Source organism: Ursus maritimus, unplaced genomic scaffold, assembly GCF_017311325.1.
Source record: "Ursus maritimus isolate PB19 unplaced genomic scaffold, ASM1731132v1 scaffold_4, whole genome shotgun sequence".
In the NCBI taxonomy this organism is placed as follows: domain Eukaryota; kingdom Metazoa; phylum Chordata; class Mammalia; order Carnivora; family Ursidae; genus Ursus; species Ursus maritimus.
In genome coordinates this window covers 91,694,240-91,713,243 of record NW_024426552.1, presented here as the reverse complement: position 1 = coordinate 91,713,243, position 19,004 = coordinate 91,694,240, and the positions used below count along the sequence as shown (strand labels likewise).

The 19,004-nt window shown below is 42.8% G+C and overlaps 1 pseudogene; it reads left to right on the top strand.

The window, feature by feature from the left end:
* The first annotated feature begins 520 nt into the window (after window positions 1–520).
* Window positions 521–17,787, top strand: LOC121100506 (annotated as a pseudogene).
* The last annotated feature ends 1,217 nt before the right edge of the window (window positions 17,788–19,004 follow it).

Genomic DNA, 19,004 nt, shown 5'->3' with positions numbered 1-19,004 from the left:
CAGTTGGTTAAGCCAACTCTTGGTTTCCACTCAGGTCTGATCTCAGGGTCGAGACGGAGCCCTGCATCAGGTTCGTGTTCTGCACAGAGTCTTCAAGTTTGAGTTCTTCTTCTCTCTCTCTCCCTCTGCCCTCCAATTCTAAAATAAATAAATACATCTTTTAAAAAAAAATCAAAATAAGTTGTAAGAAATGAGGTTGGTATTTCTGGAATCTGCAAGGCTAGTTTAGTTTTATTATTGCTTGTAGTGTGATATGGTATTTCCCAAGTACCATCAACAAATTCCAAGGACCAATTGATAAATCACTGCTCCCACGTTGTATCTGGGTGCTTAAAATGGAGGGGTTTTTGTGTAACTGAAAAAGCTTATTATAGCAGTCTCCCAAATGTTGGGAAAATACAAACAGTGTTCAAGAAAAATTGGGGCCAGTTCCCAAAACATAGAGTTACTTGTTAACACATCTAGCTGGATTCCTTCTAGAGCTCCATCAGTGGCGAGAGATATGATGATCAATCCCATGATGGCCATGAACCCTTTATTGACAGCATCAGCGCAGCAGAGAATGCCACTGGTTCCTCACCATTTGAACTCCAACGGCGGATAGGTATCTCTTTCCAATACACTAAATATACTTTCCAACATGGATGTTCATTAACTTTTCAAATGATAACTCCAGTGTTGTTTTCTCGTCTAACGTTACTTCCATGAACTGTGTGCACTGATTCATGTCAAGATGCTCGGGGGCCACAAATTCTCAACATTAATTTCCTGTCACTTCCCATTTGAGGTCTGCTTGATATATTCACTCAACACACAGCTAACGAGCACTTGCCCTGTGACAGGCATCCCGTGGGTACAAATATTGCCCTAACAGGAATACTTACATGAGAGTGCATGGCTCCAACAACAAAAAGTTGACTTCTCATACTTCTGGTGCCTGAAAGCCCTAGATCATGGTGGGTGTTGGCAGGGTTGATTGGGGGTGAGACCTCTTCCTTGACTTGCAGATAGCTGCCTTCTTGCTGTGCCTTCCCTTGGCCTTTCCTGTGTATGCGCTCCTGCTACTCTTCCTTGTGAGCATAGGGACACCACTACTGGATCAGGATTCCAATTGTTATGGCTTCACATTTAACCTTAAGTCTCCCCTTAAAAGGTCCTATTCCATATGTGATCACATTGGGGGTTCAGAACACATGCATTTGGGGAAACGCAATCACTCCATAAACAATTAAAAATTCGGATTTCCTGTGGATAGAACAATTCTCTCTTTTCAACAAAAGTGACATTATCAATGCTTTAGGATGTACACTCTGGCAGTGTCTTATTTTCCCCTTCTTTCGAGTATTTTGACATTCTGGGAAAAAGTCATATCCATTATTCATTGTTGTTCGTGGAGCCTGAGCAATAAATTTGACTCTTGAGATCCCTGAAGTTTTGGCCAAATAAATAAACTGTCACCTGGATAGTCAAACACTAATCCCAGATGGCAAACCCAAGCCAAGTATCGCCCATTGCATGAGAAAATGGATGTTGGGTGGTCAGGAACGGTATGTTGGTCATGGAAATCGGAGAACAGTATTGATTCTTTTGATTAGATCTCTTTTCCGGTGACATTCCTAGAACTTTCTTTTCCTGCTTTATCTGTTGTGTTGTCATCTGAGTCTATCCTTCCTTAGTAGATCTTTTCTAGCACATTTCTGCTTAAACCAATAGAGGCTGCAGGATTTTTGCACTTCATTTTGGGAAGATATGATAGAATCCCATTCGGCAATTAAAAATCTCGCTGCCTGTGTGATGGGAAATTTTTACTAGTCCGCCATCCTCATTTTTGCGTACTTATATCTTTTTTCCTCTCTAGAGACTTATTTCCTTCCACTGTAGCTCCTACTGACCCAAGACGGCTTTGTGTTCCTTCCAATTTGGATCTTTCTGTTCTACCAAATGCAAATACGATAAACACGCTGTCCAATCGTGTCTACTCAGGTATGAGCACAGACGGCTTTGGTCTGGGGGAGCGTTGTGACCTGGATGGCTGCTTGAAGCTTGCCATCACGCTTATCAAATCTACTGCTGAGTTCGGGCAGAACCGTGTGGCGGTTATGCCTGTAGGTTCTGTACTTGCTGCCTAGATTTAAGTCATGGTTCCACCATTGTGTAACTTGAGTGTAAGTTGCCTAACTCCTCCAACCACCAATTTACTGGTGAATGACATGAAAAGTTGCAATATTATTATTCGTCTTATCTTACATGTGAGGAACTTCTGATGAGGTCATGAGCAGATGAGATCTGAAATTGAAAAGGGGCTTTGGGGCTATTCGCCTATGGCCTGATAGGTCATAGTGGAGTTCGCCTTTATTCTGAGTAGGAGGTGAAGCTTTTGAGGAGTTTAACAAAGGAGCCACGTGGTCTGACTTACATTTTATCAGGATCACTCTGGCTGCTGTATCTTGGGACAAACTTGATAGGATCAGAGTTCTTGAGGATAAACTGATGGGGAGTTCATGGGCTATTAGGAATAGCCTAAAAAGATTATGATGGTTGGCCCCTGAGTGGCAAACAGTTCCATAGTAACACACATGGTTGGATTCTGTAATTATTTTGAAGGTAGAAAATAACAGGCTTTCTCACAGTTTAGTTATATAAGGTGTGTGAGAGAGAGGTGTTAAGGAGGACAGCAAAATTTTGGTGTGAGCAATAGAAAGGTAAAAGTTCACTATTGAGGAAGAGCATGAGAGGAACAGGAGTTCTTGGGGTGGAGATGTTGTAGGCACAATTTTGCTCCTATTACTTTGAGATGCCCAACAGACCCTCAGTGGGAGATGTCAGGAAGGCAGCTAAATCTCAGAGGACTTCTGAGACAACCTGGAGAAATAATTTTAGAATTCATCAGCATAGATGAGAGACTAGATGAGATTGCCCCTAGAATGTGTATAGATAGAGTTTAAAAGGATGATGCTTAGGGCACGCCCAACAAGATCCAAAAGATGAGAAGGAACAAGCAAGGGAGAAATAGGAGGAGAAAACCAGTGAGGCGAGGAAACCCAGGAGAGCCTGGTGACCTCAAAGGCAAGGGAAGAAGTTGTAAGGACAGAGAGAGAGCCTCTGTGTCAAGTGTGCCAAGTAGATGAAAACTAGAATATATGATTAGATTTAGCCAAGTGGAGCTCATTGGTGATCTTGATAAAAGCAGTCAGTAGAGCTGTATCAGTGGAAGACACGACAAGATGGAGGCCAAGAGAGATTAGGAAGTGAGAATTTCCTCACGATATATTGAAGATCAAACTGACGTATCTTATCTCCCTGAAACTATATTCTATGAGTTTCTGTTTGTCCCTTACTCTCCAATCCCAACAATCCTCAATAGATAAGAATGATGGGAGTGAAGAGTTTGACACAAGAAGAAATAGTGATTGGTGCCAGGGCCGGTGAAGACACCAGCCTGGCTGGGATTTGAGCATGCTGTGTATGGATCCACCGCAGTGGATTGGGCGCACAAGCCAGGGCCAGATATGAAACTGGGACACACTCTACTGCAGTGATCCAAGGCCCAAAAAGACTGTCCCAAAGCTGATCCCAGATAAAGCCCCATCTGGCAGCAAGAACCCAGTAGTCTATAGCCCACGGTTACAGGCAAAACACATAAGTAGACCAGGGAAATCATTTCATTGCTGGACTCAGAGAGCCTGGCTTAGTGGATAAAAAAAAAAAAAAAAACAGAAGCTGTCAATATTTGGATATGGGCAAGCAAGTTGGCCACCATCTCAGGGACATAGGTCAGGTCTCCTGTCTCAAGTCTGATGTGTAGGAGAATAAGCAAGGGAAAAGTAGGGCCTCGGTCCTACAGAAACTGAGCTGCTAAGTAAGTTAGCAAAATAGAAACTAAAACAGAAATCTATTTCAAAAATTGGATGTTAGTTAGAGAGGAGTGGATTTACAGCTGGACCCTTCAGCACTAAAGTTGATGTCATCTATTTGGGAAAGAGAAAGAAACTTGGAATAGGGGTTTGATGATTCCAGATTTCAGAGGGTCCTAGAGCCCAGGTGGAAGCTGGTGACCTGTGCCCCTCTATACCGGACTCTCTCTCATGAGAACTTTCTCTGCATGCTTTGGCAGGACCCTCCTGGGTTCAAAGTTTCATGCATACCAGCTCTCTAAAGAAGAATATTTGAAGCCACTGAATTATAAAAATATAGAGCTTAGAGTTAGGAGAATTTTAGAGGTCACCTCATCTAACTCCAAATTTTACAATAAATGACAACAATAATCTTTAAAAAGATATAGTATGATTATTTCAAGATAGGTTATTCGTATGAGCAAAATGAGCTATTCTAGCTTAGTACATGTACAAGAAACAAGTTCTAGCTCGCATGGTACTGACCCCTTTGTTAGGAGAACAGATTTTCACATGTAAAACTACCAGTGAACAAACTACATGTAAGAAGTACAGTTTGTGTCTGTTATGTTAAAAGTGTGTTCCTCGTAGACCTGCAGTGCTGGTCTGTGAAGAGGTTGTGCAAATGAGTGCATAAATAGGAGAAAGTTTTGCAGCCATTTTGACTGGTAATCCTCTGCCTGTTGATCTAATAATTTTTTCAATTCGATACTTGTATTTGTCCTTTTGTTTTCATTTCACTCCTTATAAAAGTTCACTTTATTGTATTTTTAAAAGTATTGGTCCATGATGGGTGGAAATTTAAAAAAGAAAAAAAATGCCTCCTTTACCATAGATGGTTTGAAAAGCATCAGTATAGACTCTACATGCTTTGGGAGTACAGAGAAAGAAAAAGTCACAGAGCATAAAGTTCCTTAGGTAAGAATAGAGCCTTGAAATCGTGATGCTACTGTTATTTCAAGATCTTTAAAGACTATACAAAGAATATAATTTCTAACCAACTTAGAAAGCATTTTGGGAAAAGTATTTTCCTCAGATACACCAAAAAAGTCCACATAGAGCTTTATATTTGACCCATCAAATCATTTCATTTATTTCCAGGGATTTGGTGCATAAGAGCTTAGCTCCTTTTTTTTTTAAAGGTCAACTAATTTCTTTTATAGCAAAAAAAAAAAAAAAAAGTTATCCATTTTTTACTGCAAAAAGTTAGAAATGAAGAGATCCACAGCTCATTTCATCTTTTTTTCTTTTTGAAGTGTGGTAGGAAAATGTCACCAAGCACAAGACCGATACTTAAAGAAAGATAAAATTATCTAAAGTATTTATCATTCCATCACCAACGTGACTCCCCAAGATGCTGACCAGCAATTATCTGACACTGTTTCCAACTTTGTGCTCTACTGGTGGGTTTTTGTAGATGCTGTTTTAAATCGTTATATTTCATTGTGTAATGCTTAAATGGACACTGTTAATTTGTTTGTGATGAGATGATGGTTTTCTTTTTTTAAGGTTGGGGTATTTTACCCCTCGAATCCATAAAGGCAATGGCCAGAAGGAAATGAAATGATTCAAGGCAGCAGACTGCCAGGTAACATAACAGTGTTGTTTTATTTGTTTTCTATTCATTCACTTGTTCGGGTTATTTCATTTGCTTTAGGCAGATAGATAAATAGGTAGATATGGAAAGATAAATAGAAAGATAGATGATATAGATACTTTTTATGCACATATTTCATTCATTTTGTTCTATTTGTATATATGTACATTAATTCTTTATTTATATATATATTTTATTATATATATTTGATAGATATCTGATTACATACAAAAAGTATTTCAGGAATATTACAAAAAGAAATATACACAAACATATTCAGGTTATAAAGATAAAAAAAGCAAGATTAGAAATTACGTAGCGGGGCGCCTGGGTGCGGCACAGCGTTAAGCGTCTGCTCGGCTCAGGGCGTGATCCCGGACGTTATGGGATCGAGCCCCACATCAGGCTCCTCCGCTGAGCCTGCTTTTCCTCTTCCCACTCCCTGCTTGTGTTCCCTCTCTCGCTGGCTGTCTCTATCTCTGTCAAATAAATAAATAAAATCTTTATAAAAAAAAAAAGAAAGAAAAAAAGAAGTTACGTAGCGGCTTAAGGCCGTAGACCATAATAGTTGAACAATGTCTCACAGTTAAAATGCCTAGTTGTGATGGGTTCGAAATTCATATTGACATTCTGTTTTAAATGACTTGATCTCTCAAGTCTAAATATAGAGCCACTTGCCATCCCCACTTGAGATTCTGTATGGAAGAGAGCCCAGACAGCCCCATGTCAGTGGCCCCAAAAGTAGCCTTCAGCTGTAGCAACTGGAAAGGAAAGACAGCAATACTTGATAGCGCATGGCCCTGGGGAGCAAGAAGGCACATCCTCAGTGTTCTCACCACTGAACACTAATGGGTCCAGGTGATAACCCATAAACAAAGTAAAGGAAGCAAAACCCCCCACCACGCCCCTCCCGCAGAACCGCTGCCAGTTCTTGATCTGTAACAGTTGAGACTTTGCATTGGCTCGTTGTCTCTCCTTAAGTCCCACTATGGTTATACCACAGGGGTTCAAAAACTCCTTCCCAGAACTTAGTTTCTTTGAGGATTAATCTCTGGCAAGAAACTATCCTCTGCCATGTTGCTCCCCATTCCTGCTAAAGTCGCCAGACCTATTAGAGTGTAATGTTTTTAAAAACTGGCCTTGCACTTCCATTGGGCTTATTCAGCCAAAACTTTCACCATCAGATCTTTTATTCTCCAAACTGTCCTTCCCAGTGAATTTGGGGGAATTACAGCCTTCCACCCAACACACTTCAGATAAGCAGTGTGAAGACTCAGGAAAAGCAGACGCCCATCTCAGGGAAAGCACAGAGGTCCATTAAGGTTATATTTCTAATGGCTTTCTTTGGGGTGTATAAAATATGTTCGCTTAGGGATGGAGATGGAAATGTGCATGCCATTTACCAACAAAGGAGAATAGAAAAGTGAACTCAGGACTAGCAGGCCTAGGATACCGGCCTCTATGGCTCCAGTATGGCACCTGGCCCAGCCACCACACGGTAGGCATGCTTCCCTGCCGGGAATCCGTTCACAGAAGTACCTGAGAAATCTCTTCAGGGAAACCCCACGCTATGGCAACTGGTCCACATTTTCTAGAGAGCTGGGGTCAGAAATGTCACCGTCTTCAAGAGAAGTACAGGGAATCAGAAAGTTTTAGGATAACGATATTGAGAGCTCCAAACGTCAGGTAGAAGAAAAACTCTTAGGCCAGACTCATGTGACTCCCTACAGAAGAGGATGAATATGCAAAGGAACCAGAGACTGAGGCTCTCAACAATCAGAAGTCAAGTGAAACCAATGAAAAGCCAGCTACAGCTCTTGCCAACACCTGTGGGAGTTTCGAGCCCACCCACAGACGACGGGGGGAGCTCATGGTCCTCCTCTAGAAGCAAAGGCCTCCTGGGATGGTGCTAAAGAGAAGCCTTCAGAGCAGGGCTTTGCAACCTGTGGGAAAAAGAACCATTGTTGGCTCTTCCAAACCCTTGACCTAGCTCTAGCTAGGTGGGTGCTAGGGGGTTAATGGTTCAACCTAGGAGCCAGGTCACCTGGAGCCCTCACTGGACTCCATAATGTATTATAACGAATTTCAGTGTTTCTTTTATTCTTCTTTTTCTGAGTCTTATTTAGAACTACGCCTTTTGAAGTCACTTTTATTATGTTAGTTCCAATAAAGCCATGCTAGTGACACTCTCTCCGTCGTATGTTGCTATATAAAGAAATTTTCAGCAAAAGCTAGGAAGACAAGAATGAGGGAAGAATGGGGAAAACCTACCAGAATTTTAACTTAAAATTTTAATTTACTAGCTGTTACCCCTTCAACACAAAATAGAGTGGTTTCTTGCTTAAAAGGATAAATTCTATCTCCCTGTATTTAAGTGTAGAAAGTTATAGACAATTAAACAGAAGCGTTGACTTGCAATGCCCTTTATTATGGCGATACTCCTTACCTAAAAGCATTAGCACACCCAGCCACCCCACTCCAACACACACTGAAGAGTCTTCTAGACCTTCTTAGATAAAAATATTTTAAAACATGGATTGGGGGAGGGGGTTGTAGTTACTAAACCAACTGCTTCCCTTACAAAGTGTTAATTTGCCCTTTTGATGAATATGTAGCTAAATTCTTGCATCACCTAGAGAGCATGATAAATCATATAACATCGTGGAACACGATAGTGCCTTATCTGGAGAATAAAACTGCAGGGCATTTCTCTTGGACTCGAAGAGAGAAACAGAGCAGTCGGGAACTTCTATTTATTTACGATAAGGCTGTCGTTAAAGATCTTTAGAGGAAGAAAAGAAAGGAGATTGCTCAACTCTCTTAAGAAAATGTCTCTCAGTATCTTTTTAAGGAGTTTACACATAGATCTATAGGGATCTAAAGGGACCCTCAGTGGTAATAGAATATGAGGACATTAATATAACTATACATCAAACTGTGTTCTTAGCTTCCTTTCCCTGGAAATTTTATATAACCAAGTAATTTCCTTTCCATTTTTAAAGGAGCACACCCACTGGCTACAATTGGGGAAAATCTGTCCTTAGATGAAGAGATTCAGAAATGGACTGTGGACGACGCGGCACAACTTCATCAGTGGCCTTCCAGGTTGTTCTGACTATGCCCAGGTGAGTTAACATTGAAGTATTTTCATGAAAATAAACACTTCGAAATATATTTCCCTTCCGAAAGAGTTCTGTCCAACTTGCATTTTTCTCTCAGAGAGGATTCCTAATAATTTACCCTCCATAGTCATGGGCTGACCTGGGACAGGAGCCTGGGATCGGTGTGGAGCTTGGGTCATGTCCCACACCCCATCTGCAGGGAAGGCTGGGAGAGCCGTGTCTGTCTGGCTTTTGTTTCTATTTTATCAAGACTCCCAGGAGGTAGGAATTCACCCAAAATTAGAGATTTGGTGGCCAAAGATCCAAAACAGTGGAAATGTTTACTACATTTCCTACTCTTCCATATAACATTGTGGGGGTACGCATTTCTTTGTACCAGAAGTCTTAGGCTACTCGGTAATAGGTAATAGAAATATATTCTTCATTCTAAAAGGATAACAAGGCAATAGATCTGAAAAAAATAAGAAATGAACTATTTTGAAATTTATATTTATGCTGGGGGCAATAATACAAAAAGTACATATACACAGATAATTCAATCTGGTAGATAAAATACTACTTTTTGAGTTATAAATGAACTCTGTCAGGACAGTTGGAAAGAAGACTGGTTTGGCCATATGGGGAAATGGGTTGGCCAGTTTTTAAAGTTTATGTCAGTGCTATATTTTCATACACAAAGTTTATTTTTTTCAAGTGATTTAGTTTTTAAAGATTTTATTTATTTATTTGAGAAAGAGAGAGGGAGAGAGCATGGAGCTGTGCGAGCAGCAGAGGGAGAAGGAGAAACAAGACCCAGCTGAGCAGCTGGGTCCCGGGACCCTGAGATCATGACTCGAGCCAAAGTATGCCACTTAACCGACTTGACACCAGGCGCCCGCAAGTGATTTAATAACACAATTTTAAGTAACAATTTGCCTAGTAAATCTGATGTCATTACCTTGCCATATATACTATAAAGGAAAAGAAAATAAGGAAAGGACATTATAATTTCTTAACATAATTAACCGATGTTAGAAATAACTTTTTCAGATCTTGCTGTAGGGATCACTTTTACTTCAGTGTAAAGCTGTTAGTTCTCTACATTTTCTTTCTTTTTTTCCCTGTTTATTGGACTTACGGAAACATTAGATAGAGTAGTCGCAATTAGTATGGTTTATGAAACCAGAAAGCGCTAAAGTTCAAATCCTGGCTTTTGTGTTTTCTGACATGTGACCTGGGACAGTTGCCTTCGTCTTCCTGGTGCACAGTTTTTCATCCATAAAATGGGGATAATTGTATAATATAATTCCCAAAGGATTGTTGTAAGCCTTGAAGAGGGCCTGGCACTTGTAAGTACTTGGATAAACATTAATTTTACCATTAAACAGAGGGGCTCCTCAAGGGAACGAAACCTCAGGTTACTTATGAGACAAGTTGCATTCTTCAAGTCACCCCTTTGTCTTTTTGCATACTTGATAAAAATTCTGCCCTGTTCTCTCCCTATTCAGCAAGTATAACATTATAGTTTTCTTATTGGTCATTCACCATGGGGCAATCACTTTAAATTTATCTATATTCCACTTATCAAGTGCCACATCAACCACCAGAACAGTGAAGTTACCAAATTTTGATAACAGCCAGAAATAAGGTGCCCTGTGTGTAATGAGCATGTGATTGCTGGCTTCTAAAGCAGACTGAATCTCTTTGAATCCTCATCATTCTTAATCAGCCAGTGATCCACAGGCATAGAAGTGCTCTTTTTATAATAACCACTCTTGTAATAAATGACGCTATGTGTACATTTCCACACTTTATCATCCTCAACATACTCTTTGCGGGTTCATAGAAGTCACATGAACATGAATACCCCAAACTTGGCTGACTCATTATCTCACACCAACAGGATGTCAGTGCTCCCTTTCCCCACCCCAAGAAGTGGTACCAGTGTTTCTAGGTGTTTCTCAAATGTGGTTAGGATCAAGTTCTGCTCTTGCTTCCTCATTAGTTGATTCCCCTACCTGGGACTGCTGGCAAAACAGCCTAGCAGTGCTTTCACGGCCCTATTGGGCACAACCCTGCCGTGCTCAGTGACAGCATGGTGTGTATGGGAACTGAGAGAATCTCTCTGGACACAACAGGAGTGTAACAAGCTCAAGCAGTACAGCTCAGCACACAGCTGTCACTAAACCCTTGTCTAGTGGATGGTATAGCCTGGGACTACCCCGGGTCACACCCCCTCTCCTCTCCTCCCACTCCCACCACCCCTGTCCCCTTCTTTTCATCTCTGCCTTGGGTGGTTACTTCAGCAACGTCCCCCTCACCTGCCTCCATAGGTATAAAAAGAAATCCAGAAAAAAAAGAACCACAACTAAAACCCTGGAGCTCCTAAGCAAATGAAATTTTTAAACAGATGTAGAGAGGGGGTTGATAGCCCAATTGGTGCCCGGGACATCCAGGAGACCCTGTAACACATCTTGTTTGTTCTATGACTCAACAGAATAACTGAAATATAACTGAAATAACTGAAATCACTAAAATTATACATATGTTTATATGGTTCTGGCCTCAAGTATTGTCTTGAGAATGAAGTGGGAGGGAGCATTCCTGAGTGGACGCTGGATTGTTCTCTTGCAACTTGCCTTGGGGGCCAGTTTCCTCCACCACGGCTGAGGGTCAGACCCTGGCTGCCAACCTGCCTTTGTTTGAATATGTCCCTCCTGAAGGGAGAGGCGTCTGACAGTGAGTTTACCGGCGAGGACGGTGAGATTGGAAGAGAGGCAAAGGAGGAACTCCCAGGAGAAGACCAGGAACCAGAAAGAATTTAGCACAACTGGGATTTCAGGAGTAGCTCCTGGTGGCACAGAGAGGGCCAGAACCAAGGTGGGAGAGGTGGAGAATGGCAAGACAGGAGGCTGGAATAGGGAAGAGGCCAGGTCACAAAGATCCAGGGAGACACCGTGAGGATTGTGACTTTATCCCGAAGGCAGTTGGAGGTTTTAAGCATGAATGACATGCTTAGCTTTATATTTCAGAAAGGTCACTTTAGTTGTTCTTATGAAAATAGGTTGAAGGTGGGAAGACTAGTGGGAAGGCCTCTCAGATGGCCCCAGGGGGACGGGGAGATAGGATTATCTAGGGTGCTCTGGCTGGCTCAGCTGGCGAAGCATCTGCCTTCCTCAGCTCAGTCATGATCACCGTAGGGTCCAGGGATCGCTGCGGGGAGTCAGCTGGTCGCTCCCATTCACTCCCCACCCCACCCTGCTGGTGTGCTCACACTCTCTCTCTAATAAATAAATAAAATATATTTTTTTTAAAAGACGACTCTATCTAAAAGACAGAATTAGCATGACTCAGTTTCTAAGTTTAAGATAGATACGTTAGGGAGCTCTCAGCATAGAGACCCCCTGAAGCCAAAAGACTGATGAATCAGGAAAAACCAAAAGAAGACCTGAGGTAGAAGCCTTTGTGGAACTCAAGCACGTAAGGACGGATAAAGAAGTGGTAGCCGAGAAATGACCGGGAAGGAAAGGCACAGGGTCCCCAGGAGGGAGCTGCCTCGCAAAGCAAGGGAAGAGCGTTCATGAAAAAGTGGTCAACAGTGTCAAAAGGCAGGCAGGAGCACAATGGAATATCCGCACGCTTGGTGACAGCAGAGTCACCAGGGACCCAGACGCAAAGCAGGTTTAACCGACTAGTGAGGGCTGAGTCAGACTCCTCGGGACTGAGGAACGACTGCTAGGGAAGAACATGGAGGCAGGGAGGAGCCAAACTCTGAGAAATTGGGCCATGAAGGGGCTGAGAGATGTGGGCGGATCTAGAGTCAGAGCGAGAGGGAGCTGTAATTATCGCTTGCTCAGTGATGCAGACTTGCCTAAATGTCCATGGAAGGAGCCGGCCAGAGAGCGGAGACGACTCTGAGAGAGGGGGTCGCCACTGAGGACGCTGAGGTGGGGACGCGCAGCGTCCTGCGAGGAGACTGTCTCCACACACGGAGAGACCGTCTTCCACCACATCAGCACAGAGGAGAAATGGCCGTCGTTAGGTTAAGCTGGGGAGAATTAGAGGAAGTTATTTTTGCGGTTTGTTTGTTTGTTTAAAGATTTTATTTATTTGAGAGAGAGAGAGAGAGATAGTAAGAGAGAGCAGAGCAGGGAGGGAAGGCAGAGAAGCAGAGTTCCCACTGAGCAAGAGTCCCAGGACCCTGGGACCATGACCAGAGCCAAAGGGCAGACGCTTTCACCCACTGAGCCACCCAGGCGCCTCAAGGAAGTTCTTATCTACTGTCTCGTCTCTTTCTCTTCTCTTTCTCTTTCTCTTCTCTCTTCTCTTCTCTCTTCTCTTCTCTTTCTCTCTCTTTCTTTTTCAAATAGGAAGTTATATGGTCTGCTGAAAATGAGGGAGGATTCTGCAAGGTCGTAAGTGTGAAGAGTGTGAAGAAAGCTTTGAAAATAGAAAAAGGACAGAGATCATCAGTAAATAAAGTTAGATTGTTAGGCAGTGAAGCTGGAAGTCATGAAATTACAGTGCAAAATTACCACAGTCTGCCCAGATTTTTGATTCATCTCTTTATCTGCCTGAATTCTTGTCCACCCAACCTTCCTAGTTTCTAGAAGCAGAGAAGGCTTGCGGCATCCGGCACTCCACAGTCAGAACAGAGGGGTGCCTGGGGTGGCTCAGCCGTTAAGCAGCCTGCCTTCGGCTTCAGGTCATGATCCCAGGGTCCTGGGATCGGTTCCACTCCCCTTTGGGCTCCCCTTTAAGCACTTGGCGGAAGCCTTGCTTCTCCTCTCACACTCCCTTTGCTTGTGTTCCTCTCTCTCACTGTCTCTCTGTCAAATAAATAAGTAAAATAATAATAATAATAAAAAAAAAGAACAGAGAGGGCCCCGGAAAGGCCCTGAATGCTGGTCCTCACCTGCATTACCTCTCCTCCTCCTACATTCTGTCCAAGGCAGAAAAAGGGGCAGAGGCTGCACCTGTTCATGAGAGGAGAAATTTGTCTGCCATGGTTTTTACCCACAACCCTTTATCAGTCTGTTTGTGCATTTGTTGATTTGTCCAGCAAATATTTATTGCATATCTACTCTGCAATAGTGGTACCAGCCACGGCATTACAGGGCCACTGGTAAATAAGACGGGCCTGCCTCGGCTAATAACTACTCCGCAGGTTGCGGTTGAGTCCCATAAACAGAATTACACTGTACTCTAAGAGTAATTAAAGAACACAGACAACTTGCTGCTGGAGAAGAGACAATAACTGAAAATGAGAAATTGATAACGATTTGTGTCGTGCCTCTAGCAGTCTTAATGTTTCTCCAAAACTAAAATACCTATATATAAAAACAGGAATTTTTTAAAAGTCATATAGGCAAAGTTAACAGCTTTTTGTGTTTAATAAGGTATTTAAAGATCATGCAATTGATGGAGAAACCTACGTTACTCACAGAGGAGCATCTTCAAGCACTTGGGATTAAAGCTAGGGCTGGGCACTAAAGATTCAATCGCAGGTATGGTGAGTTCTTGTAACTAAATATGCATTAGTAGTAAGGAGACTTAAGAGAAATATGTTATTTTTCTCCCGCGTACACACACCAAGCTAAGTGCACAATACCTGTTTAATCTCTTTATGAAGCATTGCCCCTTTTGCTGGGGACATGATAGGAGGGAGGGAACCTGAAAGCTTTGGATGGGGTAGTGGTTCACGTTCCTAAATATAGTTGGGAAGGCACAAAAGCAGTGGTGTGCTGGGAAATGCTTAACAACTAGTTCTCTGTAAAAACAAAATGAACCCCGATCTGTAGCATTTACCTGCAGTGTAAATACCCCCAGTATGTCTGACAAAAACTCCTAATGTAATGTCACTGAATACAGAATTGGGAAGAGATGCACAGCAGTATCCCCTTTGAGAGTATTTTTGCTATATGGATGGGTAATATCCTCAGGAGCAAAGATAATAACAAATAACAGTATGGGACCCTGTGTGGCTCAGTCGGTTAAGGATCTGACTCTTTGATTTCTCGCCTCGGTGGCCATGATCTCAGAGTCATGAGATCGAACCCCACGTTGGGCTCCGCACTAGGCATGGAATGTGCTTAAGATTCTTTCTCCCTCTAGGTTCCCTCCCCTGCCATGGTGCACAGGCAATTTCATCTCTCTCTAAATAATAATAATAATAATAAATAATAAGTAATAGTAAAATAATTAGATAAAACAATTCAGTAGTGATGAATTTTTGAGTATTTATTTTGAGTTTTCAATATAATGTATTTAATTGTAAGCTTATAATTTAATTTAATACTGCCATGCTCAACAACTGGCTTGCAAACTTCCAGAAAGTTTCTCAACTGGCTCTTGAGACCAGAAACAAGCCAACTCTAGTCTGGCTGCTTGCCATCTCCACTGCTTCATTTGGGACTAAAGCACTGCTTAGCCTTCTAACTGTTCCCTCAGCTCTGCCCTTGCCCTCCCAGCACCTATTCACAAACAGTTAAGGATGATCCTCTAATACGTAAGACAGATCATGTCTGTCACCCTTCTCCTCAAAAGTCTGCCGTAGTCTCCCCATTTCTCAGAGGAAAAGCCACAGGTCTATGTTATTTGTGCTCCTCTCTGCCTACCACTGTCCTTAACTCCTGACCTCATCTTCTACTTATCTACCCTCCCTTCCCCTACAGTTACTGCTTTTGACCATTGCCTCTGACGCTGCTTGAACATGGAGGCATGCTCCACCTTTAGGGACTGTCCCCTCTGCCTGGGATGCTCTTCCCCTGATATCTCCATGCTTTGCTCCCTAATTTCTTTCATCTTTTGCTCCACTATACCTGCTTAATGAACTTGCTCTGATCAGCTTGTTTAAAAGTGTACACAGCCCAGCCCCATGCATACTACTGCATCCCTTTTCTGCTCTTCTTTTTCCCCAGAGCACCTATCAATCATACAATATAACCCATTTATTATATTCATATTTATCGCTGATTTCCCCCCTAATCCCACCAGAACGCAAGCTCCATGAGAGCAAGTTAGATCTTATCTGTTTTGTTGACTGATGTACCCTTAGAATATACAAGACCTGGCCAATAGGTCAAAAATTATTTGGCTGAAAGAGCGAAGTTTCCTAAAAGTGAAATCAAGAAGCATCAACCACTCCTTCCCAGAATTGATACAGGACTGCACCTTCCCTACCATGTAATGTTTATGCAAAGAACAATGAGATTAAAAATATCCTTCAAAAACCATTTTTATCTGCCTAAAATTTTAGGGTAAAGCAGTTTTATTTCATGTAAATATTTCTCAAGCTTCAGCTAAGTATTCTTTTTTTCAACTTCTTATTTTGGAATACTCTTAGATACAGAAAAGTTGCAAAGATAGTACAGAGAGTTCACCCAGCTTTTCTTAATGTTAACATCTTACCTAATGCTACATTTGTCAAAACTAAGAAAATGACATTGGTACGATATGGTATTCACTATTTTTAAAGGATGTTATTTATTTATTTAAGAGAGAGCCAGAGAGTACAGGAGCAGGGGTAGAGGCAGAGGGAGAGGAGAGGGGACAAGCGGACTCCCACTGAGTAGAGAGAGAGTTCACTGACGGGTTGATCCCAGGACCTTCTCGATCATGACCTAAGCCAAAGTCTCATGCTTAATGGACAGAGCCTCACCCAGGTATCCCGGTATTCACTTTTAAATAATTTATTTTCCTTAATGAGGGACACTGTATCTCTTGGCATACTCTGTAATGACACTGCATGGTTTTTTGTCAAACTGATTTTCTTTGGCTTTAATTTATCACTTTGTCTTTTTTTTTTTTTTTGTCCTTACAATGCTGCCAACTCCAAGTCATTCCTTTTTTTTTTTCCCTGTGAGTATAGTTGGAATACAATGGTACATTTTCCAAGTCCTTCTTAATCTTCTTCTCATTTGCTGTTAGTATGAACCCCCCAAATCATTTTACTAGGCTGGGTTATTTGGCTCCCATCTGATCGCGGCCTGGTACCTCCCTGAGCCCAGCTGAGTTCTACTGTCCAGGCTCCGCCTGCCTGCCCACTATGACAGGCTCCCACATGAAGCTGGGAAAAAGTCTGACTGATGCCAGATATTCCATCAAACGACAGCTTGTAGAGTCCTTGATTGAGAACTTCCACAGGTCCAATTGAGGCAGCAGTGAATTGGGAGGAGTTTGGGTATATCTGGGAGACCCAGGAGGTGAGCAGGCATGAGTTCACACTCGGATAAGAGAAACAACAAAGTTCTCCGAAGGGGAAGCAGGGGCAAATCACATAGTGAGCCCTGCCAACAGGAAGGAAATCCACCCAGAAGACCAGAAACTTAGAAGGTGGACCTGACAGGAGCGATACAGAAAGGGATAAGAGAGGAAAAGTTACTGGAATTTGAGAACCCAGATATTATTGAAATGGTTGAAGCTGGGTTTGAGCTATGGACAACATGAACAACATAGAAATCTCCTGGGTCCCCTTTTGAGGGCTGTTTGTGTAGGAGCCCAATGGCTAATACTGGGGCACTGAGGCTCAAAGTGACAGGGGTTTATGTCTCAACACTAAGCCAACTTAAAGCCAGCTGCATGCTGAAGTTGCCTAAAAAGATTTACGGCTCTGGGCGGAGAAGCTGCCAAGCTGGCCATTGGTAAAGATGGAGTGGTGTGTCTATTGGCTTCTCTTGTGGGACCGTTAGAAAAGGGTGATATGGACTGAACTCAGAGTGAAATAATGGTACACAGATGACCCACAGCAGACCCAGGAATGGGAATTTGGAAGTTACTACTATGGTGATATCCAGTATTATAGTAATAAACACTGTATGCTTCTGAGAGAAAAAGAAAAAGCCCACCACGCCCTGTGAACTGTGTCCCTCACAACTATGTAGATGGCCCATGCCTGAAGTTGCCTCAACCTCCTGCCCCTCCTTGGGCTACAGAGTATGCTGGGTTGTTGGAAAGAATCTCTAGCCTTTAACTACTCTCACCATTTTGTCTTCAAAGGTGTCTCAGCATGTGGAAAGTGTGTTGTACCAAGAAAAGTCTTTCACTTCCTATGCATACAAAAACAAGCATTTTGGATCAACCAGCAGACACATCCCCTCTTTTGGATTTTAATTCCGGGGTGATAATACATTGGACACCTCTTTGTTCTAGGATATACCACCCTAAAGGAATCGAACGAGATAGTGTGAGAAATTAAAACCCCAAGGAGCAAGAAGGGTCTTAACTCAGTTTTCCAAAGAGTCTAGGGACACATTCTGAACGGTGTGTAAGTGTTTCCTCGATGAGATGGGAGGCTGAGGGAGAGAAGCCAGCCCTCCTGAGCCCTTGGAGGCTTGCCTCTAAGCAACAAGCAAATGAAGGAGAGAATTTGCAAACACCAAAAAGCTACAGTTGATATTTCCCGGTGGAAATCTCGAAGAAGCCGAAGAACCCATATTGAAAAAGAGCTCCTTATCTCTCTTCTACCATTTCGCATCCCAACCCAGAAAGAGAAAAGGCAGCCCCGAGGAGTTGAAAGGAGGTAGAAGAAAAAGCGGTGAAGTACAAAAAAAGAGAAAGAGAAGCTGACCGCAAGGCTTCCACTTTTTTCTCATTTCAGGCTTCCAGGCTGAAGTGGAGGACCAGGCTAGGAAGAACAGAAGCTTGACATTTAAGTTCAGAGTGACTGTTCTTCGCATTTTCTTTTCTGACATGGAACTATGTTATGACTAAAAATAACTCCCCGATTATCTGAGTGGGAGATGAAAAAGTCATAGTGCCCACCTCAGATTTCACCAGAAGGGTGGGGTAGGGAGTTTATTCTGCAAGGCAGGTTTGAGTTGGCAGGAGGGAGGGAAGAAGATGAAAGTGGGCTTCTGCTTGTCCCTGTGGGAGTGCCTTTCAACTTCACATTTGACAGAAAGCTTCTGAAAAGATACAAGAAACTGCTAGGAGTTTGCTCTCAAGGCGCGGGCGGTAACAGGAATGCGAGGGAAACTGACTGCATACCCTCTTGTACATTTTAAATGTCCAATGATGAGAATGCATTTTCTATTTTTACAATTTACATTCCAAATAAAGAAACTGTAGCAGGCAGTCTCTAAGATAGCCCCCAGCGATCCTGCTTGCGGCACTGCAGCCCTTGTGTAATGCCTCCCTCTGACGTGGCTGGGCTTATACTGACTTCTAACGAACACAGTGTGAAAACACGATGTCGCCTGTCTGGGGTGCCCTCTTCTGGCTCTTCTTTGGAACCCGGCTCTGAAGAAGCCAGCTTCTGTCTCCACGCAGCCCCGGCAGAGAGGCCTGGAGCGATTGAACACAGAAGTGAATCTTCTGAGTCCTGTCAACAGCCACACGAGGGAACCGGAAGGCGGCTCCTCCCAGCCAGATCTTGAAATGGCGCGCAGGGGAACGGCTCCTGGCCACCGGCCA